This window comes from Ostrea edulis, chromosome 8 (genome assembly GCF_947568905.1).
Source record: "Ostrea edulis chromosome 8, xbOstEdul1.1, whole genome shotgun sequence".
NCBI classification, from domain to species: domain Eukaryota; kingdom Metazoa; phylum Mollusca; class Bivalvia; order Ostreida; family Ostreidae; genus Ostrea; species Ostrea edulis.
In genome coordinates, this window is record NC_079171.1 from 33,571,507 (window position 1) to 33,596,577 (window position 25,071).

At 35.7% G+C, this 25,071-nt stretch overlaps 1 long non-coding RNA gene across 1 annotated transcript; it reads left to right on the forward strand.

The window, feature by feature from the left end:
• Positions 1-17,202: 17,202 nt before the first annotated feature.
• Positions 17,203-19,258, forward strand: LOC125668344 (uncharacterized). The gene is made up of 3 exons (XR_007367542.2): positions 17,203-17,412; positions 18,096-18,400; positions 19,242-19,258. It is a non-coding gene; the product is annotated as an uncharacterized LOC125668344 (long non-coding RNA).
• The last annotated feature ends 5,813 nt before the right edge of the window (positions 19,259-25,071 follow it).

A 25,071-nucleotide genomic window follows, 5' to 3' on the forward strand; every position in this document is an offset into this window, starting at 1 on the left:
CGGTCGACCGTCCGTAGTTCGTAGATTCCTATCGGATCGAGGTTGCGCATTAGAGCGTGTCCCGCGGTCTCTCCCACGTCTGAATCCTCGGTTACTCTGGTTGCGGTTTCCTCGATTAAAGTTGGTGGGGGATGTTATGCGGTTTAGGTTGGTAGCCATCACACTTAGTTGCACAGCGAGTTCCTCAACAGATTTTTCGAGCCTCGAAGTTCGGTCTCCCTCACAGGCGGCTGCCATGGTCCTGGCTTGTGGTCTTGTGAGGGCGTTATGACATTCCTCCCTCTTTGCGTGTCTGAATGCCTCCTCAAAAGTCTTTGGATGTGACATTAGCACAAACCTTTTGAGGTCAGGATTGAGACCTTGAACGAAATGTTCTTTGGTTAATATTTCTTTTTGTCTCTTTGGCATCTCCACATAAGCTCTTGATGTCAACTTTGTTATCTCCGATGCATAATCGTCAACAGATTGTTGGTCTTTCTGTTTGCATCCAAACAGGTTTGAGTAGTAAAGAGTCTGTAGCTCCTTAGGTATGAATCTCTCTCGGAGGGATTCACATAGGATGTCATAATCGTCCTTTGCGTCTTCTTCTAGAGATTCATAGTGCTCAACGGCTCTGTCCCTGAGGAAGGCAGGTATTGTAATACATCTTTTCTCTTTCGACCAGCCATTAGCCTTTGCAATTCTGTCAAAGTTCTTTATCCATGCGTCGAAATCTTCATCCAAATTTCCAAAGAACGGACATGGTTTGATTATGGTTGACGAAGATGAAATCTGACTAGTATTTGGAATATTCGGTAGTTCACAAACGCTTTCGTCTAACGCCCCTTGTCGCCTTTTCTTGGGCATCCTGGCTGTTGGAATTATCTCCGTTCCAATACACTGTATCCCACCGCTGCCACCAAAATGTCACAGGGACGCCTCTCGTGACGTTATATAACGCATCATAACTATTTACAAGTTTATTTACAAATTTACAACATGTACATTGACACAATATAAAGACGTCCTCTCTTGTTCACAGTCAGGCTCAGACTCTCCTTTCTCACGAGGTACCTCTTCCTTAAATCTCACACACCAAAGACATAAATTCATTAACTTTCTCTTTCATATCCCAAACTCCAATCACTCAAAATAAACAGAAATCATTCGAACCAATTAACTTACAAACCATAAACATTCGCTCTCCTCTCTAACGAACTCATACGACACCCCTGGGAACAAGGCATAGGCGGCCAGCGCCTTGCACCTGCACTTCAAAAACTTTCTCTCTCTCTTACACTCTACCATTCATCTTCACATTGACACCTGACAAATAATTAAAGTTTTAACTCTTTGACACAATGTGTGGTGTCTTCCTACTCTTTGACTGCACATTAAAGAAGAAGCCCGTTTGCAATAAACCTCTAGGATTTACAAAGTGTTAACAATTCATCGTGTTTTCTATGACTGCATTATAAAGAAGAAGCCCATTTGCTATAGACCTCTAGGATTTACAAAGTATAAGAAAGTGCAGGTAAGATGCTATGCATTCATTTTTACTACTTTTGCATTTTTATTTTTAAAGTGTGGTAAAAAGTAAAATATGCATGCATGGCCATAACATTTTCATACATGTGTTAGAAAGTAATTTTTCAGATCTATTATGAGCATATGAAACACAGCTTTAAATAAATAAAGAAATAAACTGAAGAAAACTTAATTAAGGGGGTTCGATCCTGTGCTTTTGAGCTCTATTTCTAGAATTCTGTATCTAGCTAGGAGATGAAGAAGTAGCAAAAGTTTGATAGCTGACGTATGGAAAAAATTAATCTAATTGAATTAAATAACATGAGAAAGTAAGGTTATATATTGTAACATATTGCAAAAATGGATGCCAAAAGTATCAAGTCATATACACTTAAAATAAGCGGTATTTTTGCTAGGCTTCTGGCAGGTATTGGTAATTATACCAAGGATGCAGCTCTGAAAGATTCCCTACAGGTGACTGAGGAAATAGAACAAATAGCAGAGGCCATGGAAAAAGACCAATCAATGCTAAGAAGAAGGGTTGCAGACCTCTGTAAAGCTAAGTATCAGCTGAGGAAGGACTACGACTTTGTGAAAAAAGAAAATGAGACCTTGAAACAAAAGATAGAAAGGATGCAACTAGACTTATCCTCATACAGTGAACCATATGACATTTCTGAGGGAAGTCAGGAGTCAACCAGTCAGGATGCTATTCCGCCGACTCAAATTGTGGACCTTTAACTGGCCAAAAGAATTGAAAGCAACATATTAGTTTTCATATGGATTGATACTTTAAAGTGATGTGGGTTTTTTATTTTAATGAAATATTATGAATCCCTGTAGATTAAATGTGATATGTTCAGTAATGTAATATTTCATATTAATGTAAGACTTTTTAATTAAATTTTGGGTGAGAATTATTTACTTTCAGGAAATTGCAATTTAGTCAAAATAATTTTTCTTACAGGATGCTTTTTCTTAGTTTTATCCGAGAAAAAAAAATTTTAGATCAGAAAATATGGTTTTTGATTTCCCAGTCATTCAAAAAAGTCAAACTCTTCCTTTATGTACACCTGTATTTATATTATGTTTATATAGTCACAATAAATTACCCATTTTGGTCGCAAATGATTCGAATAATAAATTTCTAAAATATTAGGAAATTGTAAACTTTCTATCATGTTCAAAATGCTACCTTCTTGCAACCATCCCTATTAATCTGTACAACATTTTGTTACTTATAAAATCCCATTTGTGAAATGTTGAATAAAAAATTAATTAAAATTATTTGGATTTTATCTCAAAGCTTTCATTTTCGTTCCAGACTTAATGAACGTCGGCATTCAGATCATGAAATTATGTTCAGCAACAAAGAACAATATACGATAGTGATGATATAGATTTAGGTTTATCTTTTTATATTTTTTCTCGAATAATGACCTAGTACTCGAGTACTCGATCGGAAAGACAGGCGAGTAAACAGTTACTAGAAATTGATTGTTTTGACAACCCTAATATATATATATATATAAAAATCACAACACCAAAATAGACTCAAACGGTGTTATTTTCTATCTTCAAGAGTTCAACAATATATTACTTATTCTCTTTACATTCAATGCTAATTCTTAACTTTGCAATATATTGTCCTATATATACTCCTGAAGATTGAAAATGAGATAGAGTTTTTTTTTCTGTGTTTTCTGGACTTAAACTTTCTCTCTCTTGCCCTATATATCTATCTATCTATCTATATATATGTTATTTATATTAACTTCAACATAATTAATTTTCTTCATTTTTTATATTTACTTGGAAAAAATTTTTGTGTGTGCATGAAACTTCAAAGAACTAATTTAAATTCTTAAGGGACTGCCTTGATCATTTCTTTTGGAGCATCTCTGATAAAGCAGGTTTTATCCATATCTCTTGGGGAAAATGGCAGAGAGATTAATGATTTAGGCTCTTGATTGCAATTGATGGCATCTGTCTCATTAGAATGGTTCTCCATAGCCAGCCTCTTGTTTTATAAATTAATTTAATGTAAAGTATCTGAATTAATTTGATATTATATTTTATCATATTTATAATTTGTGCCTATCAAACATGCCCCATGGAGAAATATGTGAACTGATTATTAAATAAAATATAGGAGATGAACATCAGAGGAATTCATAATTCATTGAGAAAAGAGAAATAGATATATATACCTTTAATTCCTAATAAGTGGTCCATAAACTTTCCAAATGAAAATGATAAGATAAATTGTATATAAATTGTACTGCCATTGAAATAAATATGTATATGTTTTAGTGTCAAGAGACAAGATGTCTAGTAGACGACTCAAGGAGAAGGAGAGAATTCGTAAAAGAAAAAGTAGAATTTCTCAAAATGTATGTATTTTCTTTCCTATATATGTAACTATGCTTATTTTTCTGCACCTTTTGTACAATGATGTACATTAGTTATGACTGACATTCATTGTTATTAGTAATCTAATACCCACCTTTTCTCAATTGAAAACTAAGTGAATGAGATTGATGACCTTGAATATCACAAGCTTTATCCACATGATACCAAATGATTATGATATAACAAATTCAGTGATTTATCACTGTAGTACATGTAAGACTACTTGGGTTTTCAGTTTTCCAATGAAGATGATATTAACAGAACTCCAGTAAACCAAGAACATGAAAATCCTGTTGTTATTAAGGCAACAGAGTCTGGTTCTTGTCAGGAAGAACCTACTCAATCCCTAGACAGTTTTTCAAGTATACAAAATAAGGTGATTTTTTGTAATTTATATATCCTAAAATTATTGATAAGTGAAGAAAGCTATTTGTTAATTTTCATAACGTAAGCAAGATTGATTATTTTGTGTAACATGTAAGCTTCCTTGATTTAGTAGCTAAAAGATCTAAAAAATAAATTTCTTGTCAATTACATGCTTTTTTAATATTTGTAAATATATATTTATGATCTAAGAATGCAGCCAACATTGAAGTATTTGCAGTACCCATGTACTACAAAATACCAAAAACTGTGCAAAGGGAAAGAGATGATTCTCTGGAAAGGGAAAGAACTCCTATGACAAATTATGTTACACTGGAAAAAAATGACCAAATATCAAAAAGAAAGGTAAAGCTATATGCAATCAAGTTCAAGGTTTTAATGTAGTGTTTTTACTTTGTTTATACTCTGTATGAATGTAAATAGCCATTTACATGTATAGAAAAAAATTTCATATGCTGACTAAATTAAACCTGTAAAATAAGTATCATACCATATCAAGGATCCTCTTTACACTGCACAATAATTTCAGGATACTTTTGTATAATTAGGTTGATCCACCATTTGATATGAAATAGAATATTCAATTACAATCTGCATTGTATTACAAAATTTGTAAATACATGTTATTCAAGATTTCTAAATATTATATCAGACCAAAGTAAAGTAATTGAAAAACTTTGCATATTCCCATCAGAATAAACAAACACAATTTTTCTCAGCAAAAAGGCATTCAGCATACGTTAAAAATGAACTAGATAATTCTAACATGTACTCCTTGACGCTATAATTTTCTCAAAGTTCAGTGTATAGAGGGTCCTTAATGTGTATCTCATTTTCTTTCCTTTTTTTAACAGACTTTATACATGAGAGAACTAATGAGGAGAAAGAGAGAAGATCTCATCTACAGACACAAAGAAAAAAAAGAAGATTTAAAACGAAAACAACTGAAGAGAAAGATAGAATTAGAACAAAGAGATGATAAAGTTTGCAAGAAATTAAATGGAGTAAATGAACAATACAGAAAAGCTGAAAAAGAAAGGGATTCAATAAGAAAAAGATCAATTAGAGCTAATTTAGAGTACAAGGCTATTGAAAAAGAACGGGAGACATCTCAAAGAAAATTGCGTAGAAATAATCCTGAAAACAGAAAGGCTGAACAAAAAAAAAAAGATAATTTATGGCGGAGATCACATAGAGAAAAACCAGACCACAAGGCTGTTGAAAAAGAACGTGAAACAACACGAAGAAAATTGATTAGGAATAATCCAGAATACAGAAAGGCTGAACAAAAAAAAAGACACTTTACGGCGGAAATTACATAGAGAAAAACCAGACCACAAGGCTGTTGAAAAAGAACGTGAAACAACACGAAGAAAATTGATTAGGAATAATCCAGAATACAGAAAGGCTGAACAAAAAAAAAAGACACTTTACGGCGGAAATTACATAGAGAAAAACCAGACCACAAGGCTGTTGAAAAAGAACGTGAAACAACACAAAGAAAATTGATTAGGAATAATCCAGAATACAGAAAGGCTGAACAAAAAAAAAAGACACTTTACGGCGGAAATTACATAGAGAAAAACCAGACCACAAGGCTGTTGAAAAAGAACGTGCAACAAACGCCAAGAAAAGAAAACGCAGTGAACAAGACTTCAGAGAAAGAGAAAAAATAATGAATACAGAGTATCGTAGTGAAAAAAGAAGAGATCCTGCGTACAGAGCAAATGAAAAACAATCCGATACAAGAAGGAGATATGAACAGCAAACATCCATTGACCACTGCATTAGCAATTTTCACAGAGCAGTTGAACAAGGACCAGTATACACTTGTACAAGCTGCCACCAGCTCCTGTATAAGCACAGTGTATGTAAATATTCAGGTGCTTTCTCAGACAAGGACAAAGGGAAAGATGCTGTGAGAAAATTAATTGATATTTGTCCACAAACAGCCAGTGCTTCTGAAGAGATATGGATATGTAAAACATGTCAGTCCCATATAAAAAAAGGGAAAATTCCACCATCATCAGTTCTAAATAAAATGAACTTTATAGATCAAGGCTCCCTTAGTGACTTAAATCCTCTGGAACAAACACTGATTGCTGCAATATTACCTTTCATGAAAATTCATCAAGCACCCATAGGTAAACAACATTTTATCAATGGAAATGTTGTTATGGTACCAGCTGATGTTTAAAGCACAATCAAAAATTTGCCAAGGCTTCCCTCTGACACTGCTACAATAAAGGCCACTCTGAAACGAAGGCTGAGATACAAGCATCATGTGTATTGTTTGAATATACGACCTGAGGCTGTTCGTGAAGCTGCAAAGTTTTTATCTACAACACCTCTATACAAAGAACATGGAATTTCATTTGATGAAAGTTGGCAATGTGAATCTGAAGAGCAAGAACAAAATATTGAAATCAATATTCATAGTAATATTGCACAGTCACAATCCAGCTCAGAAGACCATATTGCACCTGTTCCTTTACATGCTGATTCTTCCTCAGGGGAAAGCGCACAAATTGCAGTAAGTCATGAAGATGCAAGAGAAGATACAAATGGTTCTGTAGAGGATGGCTTCAGTGATGATGATGATAAATGGAGTGAAGTGGATAGCTATGAATCAATGTGTGGTGAAGCTGACACACTTTTAACAGCACCAAGTTTTATAGATCAATCAGAAATGGAACATGTGTATAACTATGCCCCTGGAGAGGGAAGTTTACCAATTAGTATTTTCTTGGAGAAAGACAGTGAAGAACTTGCATTTCCAGCCATTTTTTGTGGAAGACGGCGACCAAGTAACACAGAGCGACCGGTCAGAGTTACATATGGAGAAATTGTTAAATCTGAGCTGAGAAATGCAGACAGAAGAGCAGCCAGATCAGTGGAAAACTTGTTTTTTAAAACCAAGAAGATTCAAATGAAATCTTTGATCGATCAAACACAGATAGCTCTTAGAAAAGTAAAAACTAGCAATAAAAACCTTTCAGCCAAAGATGTAAAGGGGGATGCAGCATTAGATCTGATTCATCATGATAAAGCTTACAAGTTTCTAGCAAGTATCAGGGGTTCTCCACCATATTTTGAAAGAATTAGTAAGGACCTCTTTGCTTTCATTCGAAATTTGGGTACAGCTACCTTTTTCCTTACACTTTCTGCAGCAGAAACAAAGTGGAATCACCTACTTAAGATTCTTTCACAAGTGGTAGATAATAAGGTTCTCTCAGATGATGAAGTTAGCCAACTAACTTGGCCTCAGAAGTGCCGTCTCATACAGTCAGATCCAATAACGTGTGCTCGGCATTTTGATTTCTCAGTGCAGAAGTTCCTGAACAAGTTCCTTTTAACAAAGGCTAATCCCTTATTTGAAATCACAGATTACTTCTACAGAGTGGAATATCAACAGAGAGGATCACCACATATCCACATGTTGTTATAGTGCAAGAATGCCCCAAAGAATGGGGAAAATTCTGAAAGTGAAGTTTGTGATTTCATTGATGAATATATTACATGCAAAAATCCAAATGAAGATGAGTCGATATTTGATCTGGTTCAGGTTCAGAAGCATAAACATAGCCACACATGCAAGAAGAGGAACAAGAAGATATGTAGGTTTAACTTCCCAAGACCTCCTATGAAGGCAACTACTATCCTAGAACCACTGAAACAATCAGAAGTGTCGGAGGAGGAACTAAATAAACACAAACAGTCCTGGATGAAAATTCATGAGTATCTTCAAAGTCTTGATGAAAATGATGGAACAATCACCCATGAAGTACTCCTGTCCAGCCTAAGGATGACAGAGGAGGAGTATGTGTGTGCAATTAGATCATCTATTAAAGCAACTACTGTTTTCCTAAAGAGATCCCCACAGGAAATTCGTATCAACAACTACAACAAAGCGACTCTAGAGGCCTGGCGTGCAAACATAGATGTTCAGTTTGTTCTAGATGTATATGCCTGTGCAACTTATGTTGCCTCCTATGTGACAAAGGCACAAAGGGGTATGAGTGAGCTGCTTAGGAAAGCGACAGAAGAAGCAAGACAAGGAAATCAGTCTCTAAAACAACAAGTTAGATGTGTAGGTAACAAGTTTTTGAATGCTGTGGAGCTGAGTGCTCAGGAAGCCGCCTATATATGTCTACAGCTACCAATGAGAAGAGCTTCAAGACAATGCATGTTCATTAACACCAGTCCTCCAGAAGGATGTGTCACCTTGTTGAAGCCAGCAAAAATTCTTGAATCCTTAAATGATGAGGATGAGGATATAGAGTGCTCCAATATCCTCAAAAGATATGAAGATAGACCCCAGGAATTGGAAAATATCTCTCTAGCAGAGTTTTGTGCCTGGTATTCAATGGAGGAAGCAAAAAAAAAAAAACATCTTCAAGAGGGTCCAGTAGAACTAAAACTGTAGATAATCTTCTTCCAGAACCAGCTAATGTTGAAAATGAAGATGGAGAAATTATTGAAGAGGAGCAAATTGCTAACAATACTGCAGAGGCAGCAAAATACAGAAGAAAACTTCCTCGAATTTTACGAACGGTACACTTCAATCCAGAAAAAGACTCTGAGAAGTATTATCGAGAGCTTATAATGCTTTATTCCCCATGGAGAGATGAACAAAATTTGATAGGAAATTCCAACTCCTTTCAGTGCAGATTTAACGAGTTGGAAGCAATGATTAGTCCAGAAATGGAAAAATATGAACCCTACTCAAATATTGTTAATCTTGCCCAGGAAGCTCTTGCAATTATGGATGATGGCACTGAAGCTTGGGATTGTTTGGCTCCTGTTACTCAACATGAAGATGAAATTGAGAGATCATTAAGACCACCTGAAAAAGACCTCGGTATTGAAGATGGTGACATAGCTAGGGAGTTTGGATTACCTGTCACAGATGTTGAAAATGAGCTGATCAAGTACAATGAACTTCCAGATGAGGAATACAGAAAGCATATGAGATTTGTGAATGAAGAGCAGCTTGAATTCCTTTATGACACAATGTACAAATTGAAAACATCGTCTACACCAATTTACAGGTTCATGAGTGGAGTGGCAGGTGTTGGGAAAAGTTTCCTTACTAAAGCTATTTACCAGACAATGCTGAAATACCTGAACAAAAAAGCTGGAGAAGATTTTACAACTAGGAATATACTGCTCATTGCTCCAACAGGAAAAGCAGCATATCATATTCAAGGGAATACAATTCACAGTGCCCTTAAGATCCTTCCAAATCAAAGTCTGGCATATAAACCACTTTCTTCAAGTTCCCTTAATACCCTGAGACAGCAGATTGGAAATCTCCAAATGATATTTATGGATGAAGTGTCAATGGTAGGGTTTAGGATGTTGAATTGCATCAATCAACGCCTGATGGAAGTTATGCAATGCAACAAACCATTTGGAGGAATATCATTGATAGCTGTTGGGGACTTATTTCAGCTAAAACCAGTTCGAGATTCTTACATTTTCTCTACTCCACGATCAGATTACTTACCTTTGGCAATGAACATTTGGACAGATTTATTTAAAATGTTTGAATTGAAGAAAATTATGCGGCAGGCAGATAGCAGACTCTTTGCAGAACTTCTGAATCGACTTAGAGAGGGCAATCAGACAGACGAGGATATCAATGTGCTAAAGCAGCGCCTCACAGATAGGGGATCACCTGAATAACCTCAGACAGTATGTCATCTGTTTGCTACAAATGAGTCTGTAAACATGTTCAACAGCTCTGTCATCAGTACATCTTCTAATGCAGTATATACAATTCATGCTAAGGACAGAGTGGTTGGATCAACATCCCCAGAAATGACAAGAAAGATCATTGAGTCATTCACCAATTCAAAAGAGAAAACTTCGCAGCTTCCAAATATTTTACAAGTGGCAAAAGATATTTATGTCGAATTGACTGTAAACGTAGATACAACAGATGGTCTTATTAATGGAGCTTCCTGCAAAATTAAGATTATCGACATTGTGGAGAGAGAATCGCAAGCCTCTGGTGTGATCTGGGTGGAATTTGATGCAACTTTAACTGGAGCCAAGCTAAGAACAGACAGTAGAAGGCTATACCGCTCATGCCATCAAAAGCAGTGGACTCCAATACAGCCAGTATTGAAGCAATATGCAGCTGGACATAAAGGTCAAGCTCAACTACAAAGGTTCCCGTTTCCCTTGAGGGCAGCACATGCCAAAACCATTCATCGTTCTCAGGGGGATACTTTGTCCACAGTTGTAGTTGATCTGACAACAATAAGAAAGGTTGATCATATGCATTATGTTGCACTAAGCCGCTGCCAATCTCTAGACAATCTTTTCATACTCAATCTTCAAGAAGATAAAATAAGTGTGGACAAAAGTGTTCGAGAGGAAATGGAGAGGTTAAGATCAATGCCAATAGAAATGGATCTTAAATTTCTGTACAATATACCGCAGTCCCACAAAATCACATTTCTAAATGCACGATCTCTTCATAGACATATGGAGGATGTAAGAGAAGATCACAACATACATGCTGTGGACATTGCTTGCTTCTGTGAAACAAGATTCAGTCACAAAGATACACTAGAAAGCACTACTCTGGGAAATTTTGACCAGTATAGAAAGGATTGTCTAGATGGTAACTGCCAAAGATCACCATATGGGACAGCTTTGTATATGAGATACCCTGTGAACATAATTGAATTCCATGAATCTTTCCAAGGAATTGAATTGTTAGTTTTTCAGAGTGAGTTGATTGAAAATATAACATTTGTCATGTTGTACAAACATCCCAAGACACCTGTTGAGAGACTTTGTGCAGCTCTTAGGACAATTTCTACAGAGTATATCAACACTACTTATTCAATCATCATGGGCGACTTTAATGTGAACTGGGCAAACCATTCCTCGGAAAAGGCAGCATTGCAAACATTGCTTGTTGAAAACCTGCATTATGAACAGCAAATTATCACTATAACCAATGATCATGGATCAACGATTGACCTTGTCTTTTCTAATGTTCCTAGTGACAGAAGTCCACAATATGGGGTTATGGAGGTGTACTACTCTGACCACAAGATAGTTTGGTTTGCTTGCAATTAAGGAAAAAATTGATACATTTTTCCTAGGCCAGAAGAATTATCTAATTAGAAACATGGTAATACTTTATACTGCAAAAATGTTAAACAAAAGACTTTTGCCTCATTAGTTTCAAAATGGTAATGTCTATTATCAGAAGATGATTAAATTTAATATAAAAAGCTCTTAACAATAGAGATGCATACAATTTTAATCTATATTTATTTATATTGACATCACCATGCATATTTTACTTTTATACTTGAAGATTTGACAAAGGCAGATGCTGATATATGTATTTTTTGATATATTGAATAAATCAACCTTTTTGAGTACTCCCATTTATTGTAAGTTGTTTGCTTGGATAAAGGGCTATCTTGCACTTTAATGATTTCATTGAAAACATTTGGGAAAATGTTTTTATATCCTTTTAAAAATCATTAAGCTTACATTATCAATATTTGAAGCAATGTCACATGAGGCCATAAAGTGGGTAAGATTCTTAAAGGAAGGTTGACATTTGGTTCATACCTATCTCTTCATGGTGATATGTTCATGTTAACAATATGTGACGGGCGTATCATGTGCCGTGGCGGTGCACTTTATTTTGCTTGCTGACTCCATTAAAATTTGCACTCTTCATCAAGAAAGACTATCTTCACTGAAATGAATTATATATGTTAATATAACTTTCTATGATACATAGATCTGCACAATTAGTCTAGTTGTCAAAGTTTGCACAGACTTGAGTCTACACTTATAAATAAACAGGGTTATTTCTTGTGCAGTTGTCTATGAGATCATCTTTACAAGTCACACCTCCAAATTTCAAAATGTTGTAGCTTTTTCTCAACAAATCTGAATTCCTTTTACCCAGAAATACTTTGTGATAAGTTAACAGACAAGTTTTGATTAGGAAAAAGTCTTTAGAGTTTGTGCGCAAACAACAAAAATTACCTTGTCCATCCACTGTTTTGACCACACTAGGCCCGCAACAATCTTTCATCTTTTCTTTGGCTTTGTAAAGGCGGATTTTAGACACCACGTATCTTTTAAAATCTTTGAAGAAAGGGTCTTTATTCATATCACTATGGTCCCTTTCTGGAAATAAAAAAAAATTAAACATCCTTCTGAGTTATTCTTCAACTTGCTTTTAAAGCATTTTTGAAAAGAAAAACATTTTTTTTAAGATGATATTTTATGTTTCACTCTAACTTTTTATTTTAAAAATAACAAGAGGAAAGCTGTCAATGTGACAGCAAACTGGGTTTTCTTTTGTGTGAACAGTACTGGGATTTCTCAAATGAATTATAAAAACTTTCTAATCTGAAAACTGTAGAAGGTGACATCCCAACAAAATCAATGTATCCTATTTGTATACTTTGCATAAAAATGACTATGTTCAACAGCTGGTAATTTCCCAAGACATGATCAACAGGTGCCGATCTAGATTTTTTTCCCAAGGGGGGGGGGGGGGGGCAAGGTCACTTCTTAGTTACCCCCCCCCTCTAGATCCGTGCATGATCTAGATCAAAAATCATAATCCAAGTAATATGCACATCTCTAATATGTGTACAATTGTTCTGAAAAAGGAGAAGTTCCTATCTTGAAAACTGTAGGAGTTAGGCGGACAAATGATGTACCCATTTTGCAATATTTGGCAAAAAAATGGCTAAACCATTTCAATGACCGAATTTTTCTTATGGAAAACCTGATTAAAAAATGATTGTAAGCTTGTCCTCTAAGCTTAGTTTTATATATTTTTAGAATTCAATATTGAAGCACTAAAAATTTGATCTGCCTGCCATTTGGGAATTTTTACCTTCTTTTTTTTGGGGGGGGGGTAAATTTTTAACCAGACCTGCTGCATGCAAGGAATATTAAGCCCTGAGAATGCATGTTTTTTTTTTGGCCCCCAAAATTTATATGTACATGTTATATGATTAATTAGATACATGAATAAATGCATTCATGACGCAAGAAAAATGGATGGTACCCCCTGACATTTTCTGGAGTCCTGGGGAGGGTACATTTTCACCGGAACAGCTCTTAGCAAATTTAAAACTAAAAGCTGTAGATTAGTAAGGAATTTATTATCACATAATTTTATTGAACATTTGGTGGTATATTTTAAACACAGTGCATTTTCTTTCTTTGAACAGAAAACTCCTAGAGGTCTTCAGGCACCTTCCCAGTCTGAAAACTTCCAAGAAATATTTTCTCCAAGTCGTGGTTTCAGTAAGGGTAAGAATTGATCTTGATCAATTTTACTACAATTAACAATAACCAAGTTAAAAGATAATGAAAACGAGATAGTGTAGGATTTTCTGAAACTTTGATAGGTAACTGTCTGATCTCTAACATGACATCTTCAGAAAATGTTACACTTGTATGAAAAGAGAGGGGAGTATTCTCTATGTTATCTAGTACATATGGCATTTTAAATTAATAGTTATTCTTCTTTTTATTATTATTTTTTTAGTCGTTAGTTGTCTATGATTAAGGAGACATCCCCGCTATGTCCTTGTACATTCATAAGTCATTTTGATGTTTTGTTTACAATTCTAGTTGCAAATTGATTTATTTTTCTGTTTAAATCTTTCTTGATGTTAACATAGGTATCCAAGGACAATTAAAAGAAATGCAGGCTACACAAAAAGAACTTCTTTCCACAATGAAGGTGATAAGAAATGAAGTTAGGGACCTGAAGAGGGAATTTGAAAAAAGAAAGGAGGAAACACAGGAGGTCATCAGTGTTCCAAACAGAATAAGGGTAATATTTATTTGTATTAATAGGTTCAGAACATTGAAAAATAGCATGAAACAAAATAAAGTGCATGAAAAATGTACATACACTTTTGTATTCAAATATTTGTTTAATTAAAAAGTGACATAGAAAATTAAGTGATAATATTTAAATTATGCATACATATTTACACAGAATAACGTAAAAGAATTTTACGCATGTGGAGAGGACAGAGAATTGAAATGAGATTTCAAGAAAAGGTAAAAAGTGTCATTCATTCTTTTGTGATGCAGCCACTGTTATATGAAAATTACATGTGTCATTTAAAAAAAGAAGAAAAAAACTTGTACGTACTTGTACTTGCATGTATTTATTTGTATTTCATTTCAAAGTGGTTGGTTTCTCTTTATGTATATTTTTAAATCTTGAAAAAAATTGTATATTCTCAAAGTATTATATCTAAATTTCCATCACTGTGGTCAAATTTGAATAGTTTACAATGAATTTTCAATGATTTCATTAATTTTTTGTAAGATACAATGATGGGGCAAACAAGGAAATGACTGATTTCATAAAGAAAAGTGTCAAAGGAATTGCACCAGATGTGTCTAATGAAGTTTTGGATGGTTAGACTTACTGATCTATTCAGGGTACACCTTGCATTTGCTTTAATTCATTGTATTCATATAAACGGTAAAGTGCTTTCCATATTCATACAGGGATTAACAGTAACCATATTGAAAAAAAATTAATCGCATGGAGTTGAATATTAATTTTGTTTTGAAAAAGTTGCATCTGATAATCCCTGTTTCATCAAGAAAGACTTTTTGATATAAGTTTGTTTTAATTTAAATCCTTAAAATTGTTTGTATCAAGTTATGAAAGTACATAAACATTTGTATTATTGATCAATAAATCATAAAAGTTATTGGAAGAAAATGTTTTAAAAATCTCTCACACAGATAGATTAAAATTCTGTTATAATTTTGTAATAATAATTATTATTATTAATCAATGAGACATGTTTTCTATAGCTGCTGTGAAGCGATATTTCACTTCTAAGAAGGAAGGAGCCACCAGAAAAACAAAGAACAAAGACCAAAACTTCATAGGCAGCGTCAGGCATCTTATGAAAGAAAAAATTAGGTATTCCATTATGAAAGTCTACATTAAATTTAACACACAAAAAAACCCTTAAAAAGTTGACACAAGGTCCTAAGATACATCAACTGTCAAAATTTGATGATCCTAGGCCTTATAATGACTAAAATATCAAAGATTTAAGAAAATATAAATTTAGGTCAACTTTGAAGTGACCTTGAGACCACGCCCTTTGCCCCAGGGTAATGCCTTGAACAATTTTTAATCTACAACATATCCTCATCCTTATGTGTAAGTTTGGTGATAATCTGCCCAGTGGTTCTTGAGAAGAAGATTTTTTAGCAACCACTACTTTTGTTTGTATTTTCCTGATTATCTCCCCTTGTGAAAGGGTCACATCCCTCTATTTAGTATGTATGAAAGCCCTTGGGCCAATGATACCCTGTAACAAATTTGAAAACAATTAGCCAAGGGGTTCTTGAGTTATAGCCCTTTTTCTAAAAAGTTTACGCACACCGCACAAATGGCCATAGCATTAGCTCTTTGAGCCTTCGGCTCAGAAGAGCTAAAAATCATCAGGTTATTAACAAAATTAAACTTACCGTTTTCTTAGAATATGGTAAAAAATCTTATGAAGTAACAAAAATGGGTCTGTTAAAAAGCATAAGAACCATACCATCTCATTTCAATTATCTTTTTAATGTGTTTGCCTTAGCAGTTACAGTCTTTTGAATGACTTTTACTTTTTGAATTAATGAAATGATGCTACAGGTAAAACACATATGTGTTAATTAATAGGTTATTCGCTTTATAATTTTGGGTTACAAATATATCCAAAACATCACATTCTATATACAAGAGGCCCACAGTCACCTGAGTATTAGTTATATAAGTGCCACTAGTCCCAAGGCCAAGGAAATCTAGATAAAAAACTCTCCTGTTTTCAACAAACCTTGCAGGGGTCAAAGTGATGAGAAGAAAGAAGCCTTTCGAAAATGGTTTGAGGATTTTGGAGAATTTAGGTCCTTATTTCCACGTGCATCTATCCTACCATTGAGTGCCACTTGTACTAAAAAACATTCTCGTAGAGTATACACGGTTTTAGATCTAGGTGTGGATACCATCGAGATCAGAATTTCACCTAACATTAAAGCAGCAGTTCACAAGATTCCAAACAGCTTGGAAATGTCAATGTCCTGGATTGTGGATGCTTTAAATGAAGAAAAACTTCCAAGATGTATTTTGTTTTGTAAATCTATTAAAGATGCATCAACTATGTATACTTATATTGTTACCGAGATTCCAGATTGTACAGTGGTTGAAATGTTTCATTCAGAGACTCCAAAGGAAAATAAAGAAAACATTATTGATGGTCTAAAAAATCCACACAGTGACATGAAACTTCTTATTGCTACAACTGCCTTGGGTATGGGAATTGATTGTGTTAATTTTAACAATGTTATTATATATGGTATGCCAACCTGTGTTGTAGATTTGATACAAGAGATTGGTAGAATTGGGCGTGATAGTCAAAAATCTGTTTCTCTAATTTTGTACAACTCTTACTCTTTTCATGTTGATGATGAAGATGTCTTGTCAGATAACTCAGACTAGCAACATGCTTATAATATATTTATTTTCTTATTGATGTTTTTTTAAGGTGGCTCACTGCATCCTGAAGTAGTTTCTCAAATTAGTACGAATTGATTTAATCATAAAAGATATGATGATATGGAAAAACACCAGAATTGCCTAGCTACAGGGCGCCGCCATTGTGGACACCCAAAGTTGTGCGGAGAAGAAAAGTTGACAGGAGATCTGATTGGTCATTAACAGAAAATCTTTGTGATGGAATTTAATAGTGAAATATAAGTAATAAAAATGACAGGTGACATAACAGAATATGTAGAAAGATACAGAAGTTATAAGGGAAGATCTGAGTGGAGAGGTGATATTTGGATGGACAATTTCATAAACAGGCCAAAATTTGAAGGAAAAACGCAACGGCAAGCCATATATTTTTTGGTGGAATTTTGAAGGGGAGATGATGAACTTTGCTGAATGGTGACTGATTTTTTGAAAATTGGCTTAATAAATAATTGACAGTGATTGGAATTTGTATGGAAGTCTATGGGAAAACATTTGGTGGTGTTTGTCCTATACTGAGGTAGCGAGAACCAGTTTATGAGGTAAGTGTAAGAAAGTAGTGCATTTTTAGCGCCATTTGTCAGTTTTACAATAAAATGGATGCATTTTTTGATAATTTGAAAGAAAAAGTAAATCGTGAAAGTGTACGGGGCCAAGGGGGCACCTGCATTATTTGGAGGGGTAGGATTTCCCCCTCTGGCTATGGGCTACAAACTGTCTACTGGCCAGAGGAGGGAAGAAAGGTGGAAAAGGCCCACAGAGTTGCCCTTATGGCAGAGTGGAAACTGACTCGGAGTCAGTTTCCACGTGACAATGTAGAATGTAGCCACCTCTGCCATACCAAGCTGTGTGTGAACCCCCCAGCATTTGGTAGTGGAGTCCCACTCTATCAACCAGGAGAGGATTCACTGCCAGTTGCAGGGGGTGTGCAGCAAGTCACACATGCCCTGGTGCATTTTATGTAATTATATGTATTTTACATGTAAATTTCATTTCATTTAGCATATTTAGATGGTGATTTTGAATAGCTGTGCTCAATTTTTTTGCATAATTTCTGCTCTTTTGATGATTTTGAAAGCATCATATTTTTTCTATAGTTTACTTCTTCCTGATGTTGTTCATAAAGTTTATACAATTTTCTTCTTCTAATTACTCTGGTATTTCTATACTTTTTAGATTTTTGGTACATTTTTTGTCTTTCATAATTATTTTGAATATTTTTCAGAGATTGGCTAACCCTCCCCCCTCTGGGATAGGAGCACCCACACCAGCACATAAGGCCTTTAGGGATTCCCCAGGACCATTATTTGTACTGTGAGCTGCACTGTGAGCCCGACCATGAAAGTTGCGTGCAAAGGTGACATTCTTGGGTAGTGAACGCCTTAGACGTCGATTAAAGCTCTCCACTTTCTGTGTATTGCTATTTAGAATGGATTTGTCTAGCACTGACGGAGCAAGCCGTTTATTGACACAGGCTCTAAGAATCCTTGCATTGGCCCTGGAGTAAGGAATTCTGAAGTTTTCATCAAGGTAAGCACTTTTACTAAGCCAATTCTTCTTACCACCCTTGCAGACTAAAGAGTGTTTTTTGCATAAGGCATGTTCACCCATGTAGCAACAAATTATAGCATCACTTGCATAAGAGAGCTGCTTCTTAATTTTGCCCGCATGACCTGTACACTTTATTTGTGCCTGGTTTATTTCACCAGTGCACCTGTCTGTAAAATCTATGGCAAAGTTATGTAGTAGTTTATTTTCCTCTGCTTTTGAATTTCTGGGCATGATTTTCTGTACAGAGTGGTCTTTTTTGATGGCCTTTCTGACATTTTCGGCAAGATGCCGTGTGTCGAGAAAATGTCTCGGTTTGTCCTGCAGCTTGCCTTCAGCATGCAAAGACTCTGCGGCCTTATATATCGTGCTATCAGGATCTGATGTTATGTCCTTGACACATAAATCATTCTTGAGAAGGTCTTCCATGCCTTCCTTGGCCCAGGTGAATTCATCACCGATGTTTTTGGCCATAGGTATATTCGCCCCACATGTCTGCTCAGTGCACACATGACTGGGATTGTTCTTGAGATGTTGTCCTTTGGGGCATATTTTGTTTTTAGTTACTAAAGATATTATTTCGTGACTACTGGTCACATTCTCTGCAATTGAGAAGACGGTTTGTGTAGCTGGCTGGAAGGGGGTTTCCCCTACCCCAGAATATAGGGCGTTATTATACATCCCGTCGCACTGAATTCCTTTTTTTTGGACTTTTGACCCCCCTCAATTTATTAATATCAACTAATTTCTTACATCTTTTTTTCATATCAGACTTGTTTAAGGTGATTACTTTCTGCATAATGGTGTTGCTTGTTTTTTGTAGAGAAGACTCGGCTGGAGGGGAGGTGTTGGTTGACATGAGGATTTTACGAAGAGAAGAACTGCCAATGGGGGTTTGACTGAGACCTATTTGTAGGCCATAGTTTATTATACCCCCCGCAACAAGTTGTGGGGGGATATACTGGAATCGGGTTGTCCGTCCGTCCGTCCGTCTGTAGACGCAATGGTTTCCGGACTCTAAAGCATTATCCTTTCCACCTACCGTCAACATATCATACATATGGACTACCCATGGGATGAAGATGTTCCCTATCGATTTTGGGGTCAAAAGGTCAAAGGTCAAGCGCACTGGACATTGAAGTAGCAATATGGTTTCCGGGCTCTAAAGCGTTATCCTTTCCACCTACAGTCACCATATCATACATATGGACTACCCATGGGATGAAGATGTTCCCTATTGATTTTGGGGTCAAAAGGTCAAAGGTCAAGCGCACTGGACATCGAAGTAGCAATATGGTTTCCGGGCTCTAAAGCGTTATCCTTTCCACCTACAGTCACCATATCATACATATGGACTACCCATGGGATGAAGATGTTCCCTATCGATTTTGGGGTCAAAGGTCAAGCGCACTGGACATCGAAGTAGCAATGTGGTTTCCGGGCTCTAAAGCGTTATCCTTTCCACCTACAGTCACCATATCACACATATGGACTACCCATGGGATGAAGATGTTCCCTATCGATTTTGGGGTCAAAAGGTCAAAGGTCACGCGCACTGGACATCGAAGTAGCAATATGGTTCGGTTTGTCATGCCATTTGTTTTTTACACTCAGAAAAGAGGTAGTTTATACCTATTACCAACACCCTTTGGGAGATTGGGGTAAGCGGGGGGTATTCTTAGTGAGCATTGCTCACAGTACGTCTTGTTGCTGCTGCTTTCCTTCCCCTGGAACCGGATTCTACTTCGACATAGAGGCTATACATTTTGGACACGTAGGTGCAGGTGTTACATTTAAGCCGTAACCTAGTGCCCAGGCCATGCCTCTCTTCAGAGTCCAAGTCCCAGGTTAGGTCACCATCACAGCCTGGATTGGCCCGCCCATGTTCTTTGAACTCTGCGTTGAACATGCCACATGTCTTTTCCAGATGCAGCAGTATGTAGGAGTCATTTTCACGCCTGCCGAAATCAGTTATGTACCTGATTACTTCCTAACCAGGCAAGTTCATTTTCAGAAATTAGAGTTACTTCCCTTTGACTATACTTGTTCTCAAAGTTGAGTCAAGAGGCTCATCACAGTCCCTAACAACTGTTTTTTTGTAACTTTCTCTTCATATGAATGAATAATTATTGTAATGTTGCTATAATTTAGAGAGTTTATTAATTATAAAATTAATTAAGCTAATTAAATTTACTGGATCTTAGGGATACCCCTTATTTCAGCCAATTTGGCCATATGTGGGCCTATTCTGAGAATTAGAAAAAATATTTTCTACTCAAAGAGGTTTTGTTTCATAATTTAAGAAAGTTAGAAGAATTGTAATCGTTACCCTGAGGATTCAGCCTGATTTAAAGTCTCATGGTTTCCTTCCTTTTTCAGGGGTCTTGGCCGAAGCAGTCGGTGGCACCCAGGCCTGAACATCATTTCCTGCTCCTCGCACAGAGAGGGTGGATGCGTCACCAGTTGTAGGGTTTCCCTGTCAACTCTCGTGAATGGTGCAGGCGAGTTTTCTTTTTTTTTCATGTAATTTCCCCTTGTTGTGAGGCACATATTTTGGCTTAAAACCATAATTATTCCCTTTTTTGAATTTTCCCATCTTTGAAAACTGACATAATTCTGCTAGGAATATTCTGTCTGAAGTGAAATTCACTTGTGATGTGCTTTTTCCAGTGCTCTATCAGCATCATGTCAAGTTTAAGTGATATCGTGTAATAATTTATTATCATGATAGGAATTAGCAAGCAACCCTCACTGCAAAATGTATCTGAGTTAAAGAGGGTAGTGACATTTTTACTGTTACAGAGAAACAACACTACTAGATCAGATTACCCCTCATATGTTTTGATAACATTCTATTAATTGGCTGTCAGCAGCTTAGTGAATTCATTCTGAATTGGAAAAGTAAATGCATTTTGAAAGCATTTTTCCTTGATAAATTAAGATTTTTTGGCCATTTTTTCAAAAACCGGGTAGAATGTACCCTGAATATGTAAATTACATGTGAATCCTCACATCCTCTTGAAAACATAAAAAATAAGACAATAAGACTGTTATTTACATTTTTTACTTCTATAAGCACTGTAAAAAGTCATTATAAAGTTGACATTCAACACAGCTTCATATCACAGTTGAGTTCATCATGTGTGAGGGGTTACATTATATAGATAGTCATAATTTACATGTTTTTTCACGTAATTTTTTCATGTTACATATTTTACATGTACTATGTGCATGTTATCTAAAAATGTCAAATTGGCCACTTTTTCACTTTGTTTTCCATTTGGTTATAGGAAAAACACCAGAATTGCCTAGCTACAGGGCGCCGCCATTGTGGACACCCAAAGTTGTGCGGAGAAGAAAAGTTGACAGGAGATCTGATTGGTCATTAACAGAAAATCTTTGTGATGGAATTTAATAGTGAAATATAAGTGATAAAAATGACAGGTGACATAACAGAATATGTAGAAAGATACAGAAGTTATAAGGGAAGATCTGAGTGGAGAGGTGATATTTGGATGGACAATTTCATTCAGTGCGGATCTACACTAGTTGTAAACAGGCCAAAATTTGAAGGAAAAACGCAACGGCAAGCCATATATTTTTTGGTGGAATTTTGAAGGGGAGATGATGAACTTTGCTGAATGGTGACTGATTTTTGAGTCGGCTCGCGAAGCGAGATGCTCCTTGCTATCAACGGCGTGCGGATTTACCGCGTCACACAAACTCTCTGTGTTTATAATCATGCGCGTGCAAATAATTCTTATTCTTTAGTTATTGAAATTTCAACACTGTTTGGTAAATATCATTCCTTTCTTATCCATACTCTTTAAAACTATTCCGATTATGATTCTGCGCGACATAACATGCAAATTCTCCTTTTAAAATGTTTTGTCTGATCTGTTTATTAGACAACGTGAGCGCGTATGACTATATTATTTCAAGAACGACTTGTCTAATTTCAACATTGTCACGTGACGTTTTAGCGGGAAAAATATCGTATGTTTACAGAAGTTGGCGAAGAGACTGATAGTGTGTGTTCACCGAAATTTGTGTTATAGGCCGAAAATATCTACGTACATTTCATCGAAGATTTATGTTATCATGGTTGTTTTCCTGCTATTTCCCCTTGGAATAATACTTTTGACATCAACTCTTCTGCACGAATCGATTCTTTATTTCCGTTGAACCTTCAGGATCAGGTAATTTAATCGCTGTGGTACCTGTATTTTTCATATTTTAAAAAGCGTTACCTCGGAGGAGCTAGATGCCATGCATGGGAAATGGGGTGGTCAATTGTGAGCGTGCTTCAGTTTTGATGACTACAACCTTTGTACTGTATGCTAACTATTGGTATGTCGCTTCTCATCGGAGATTCACATATTCGCCGGTAATGTTCATTAATTCAATATCGAATATGTGCATTGTTGAAACATACAGATGGACCACATATTCATACTGATTACCTTTTCTTGTAAAGGGAATCAAAGAGAGTGCAATGAATACATTTTCCGAAGTTGTGTTAGGAAACAGTATATAGGAAAATATTTTTTTTCTCAAGAATTGTTCAGGGGAATAATGTCATGACAAGTCAATGTTTTGTTTGAATTATGACTCTCAAAATTCCTCTCTAGGCCTAGAGTGTAAATTATCTTTAAGTATATATATTATGTTAAAATATATACCCATAGGCGCCTGGGTCAAGGATATTGCACTATAACGTATATGTAAACAATGGAGGAAATTCGAACCACGAATAAATATTTCTCTCTGATCTATGGTGTCTCTTTATAGATTTTTTCATGTTCCAGGAAGCTTAAATACACGTATCATTATCAGAGAACACTAATTTATCCAGGTTTTAAAAAATGTCTTATCCCACTGATTCATAATATATTACAAGGCTTGCAACTCAATCTACCCCTTTCCGTACCCCATGAGAGATATTCTCCAAAACATTGACGAGCAGATGAAGAGAGAGTCGACTCTCAGGCCCTTAAGGCCTTTGATTTGAAAATTGGCTTAATAAATAATTGACAGTGATTGGAATTTGTATGGAAGTCTATGGGAAAACATTTGGTGGTGTTTGTCCATATATAATATGTCTGTGTCTATGGACAAGAGTGGCAAACCCTTTAAAACAATCATTGAAAATGTTTTTGTTTGTGCTTACTGTACCCTGAAGTAGTTTCTCAAATTAGTACGAATTGATTTAATCATAAAAGATATGATGATATATAATATGTTTGTGTCTATGGACAAGAGTGGCAAACCCTTTAAAAAAATCATTGAAAATGTTTTTGTTTGTACAGAGATTTGCATTTTAGCTTTCGACCTTCCACAAATGTAAATGCATCAATATCAAACAATTGAGTTACAATTTTCTGAACATCTTCAGCATAAGATGGGAGGTGATGAAATCCTTTTCTTGTTGTAACATTACAAACAGAATCAAAGTGTTTTACAAAGTTGACAATATGAGGAAACTCCTTGGAATGTCGTAGAATGCTTTCTTTTGTTTAGAAACCAGAACAGCTTCGCTATCTCTGTTGAGTAGCTCCACATATTCGTCAAGGGCCATGTTGTTATTCTTTCCCCCTTGTAAATTAACACATCTATTAGCAATTAACCGTTCCTTCTGCTCCCCATTCAGAACACCCTCTGTTAAAGAAACAAGGTGGATAGATCCAATAGCATACTTAGTTTTGTTCGTTTTAACATAAATTGGAAGTTCATATTTCGCTGATCGTACACTACGGTGTCCATCGGCCATATCAACTGCTGAATCCAAGTTCTTGTGCAGTAATGCAAGTCTGAATAAAAGTCAACAATGATCTCCCAATTCGTCTTTCACTTTTTCATTTGAAGGTTTTGATGTTGGGGTTTTGGCACCATGCACCTTCTCTTCATGTGCTTTCAGGGACCCAACATATGCATATGATTTGGGACAAAAGTGACACTGGACTCTGTCATTCTCAAGATTGGATAGGTAATAGTTTTCTGGATGGCTAATGTCAGTTAAGATTTCTCGGAGATCATGCATGATGTCATTTTGTGATTAAAAAAAAATACTCCTGTAAAATTTCACGACTGATTCCATTTAACCAAGAGATCTTGTCATTAGATGAAAACTTTTCAAAGTCAATAGGCAATGGAATTTCCTCATCAGAATTTATATTTTATGCCAGCTGTTTCCCAACAATGCTAGAAAGAATGGTTAAACACTGGTAAAGGGCTACCTGTTCTAAGCAAGAGCAGTAAGTGAAAATTAATTTCGACAAATTTATAGGGCTACTATAGGAAAATGCCATTTTCAGGCAAAAATACGTGGATTATAGGGGTTGTCAAATCTATAGGGATTTTATTATAAAAAAATATGGGGCTGTTTGAATATGAAAGAAGGCCTGTGCAAGTGAACTCCAGTTGCTTGTAGGACACTTTGTTCACTGTCTGTCTGCAAATACATGTAATTAATGCTGTTCCACTACTAGATTAGACTGAATCAGAATCATGTTTACTAGTGGGTGACATCCGTTTATTACACCATGATAAATTTTGACTGCGTTCAGAAAGGATAAAGTGTTGTACGAGAAGATTTTATGCAAAATGAAGATAACGAACAGTGATCAATCTCATAACCCCTACAAGCAATACAA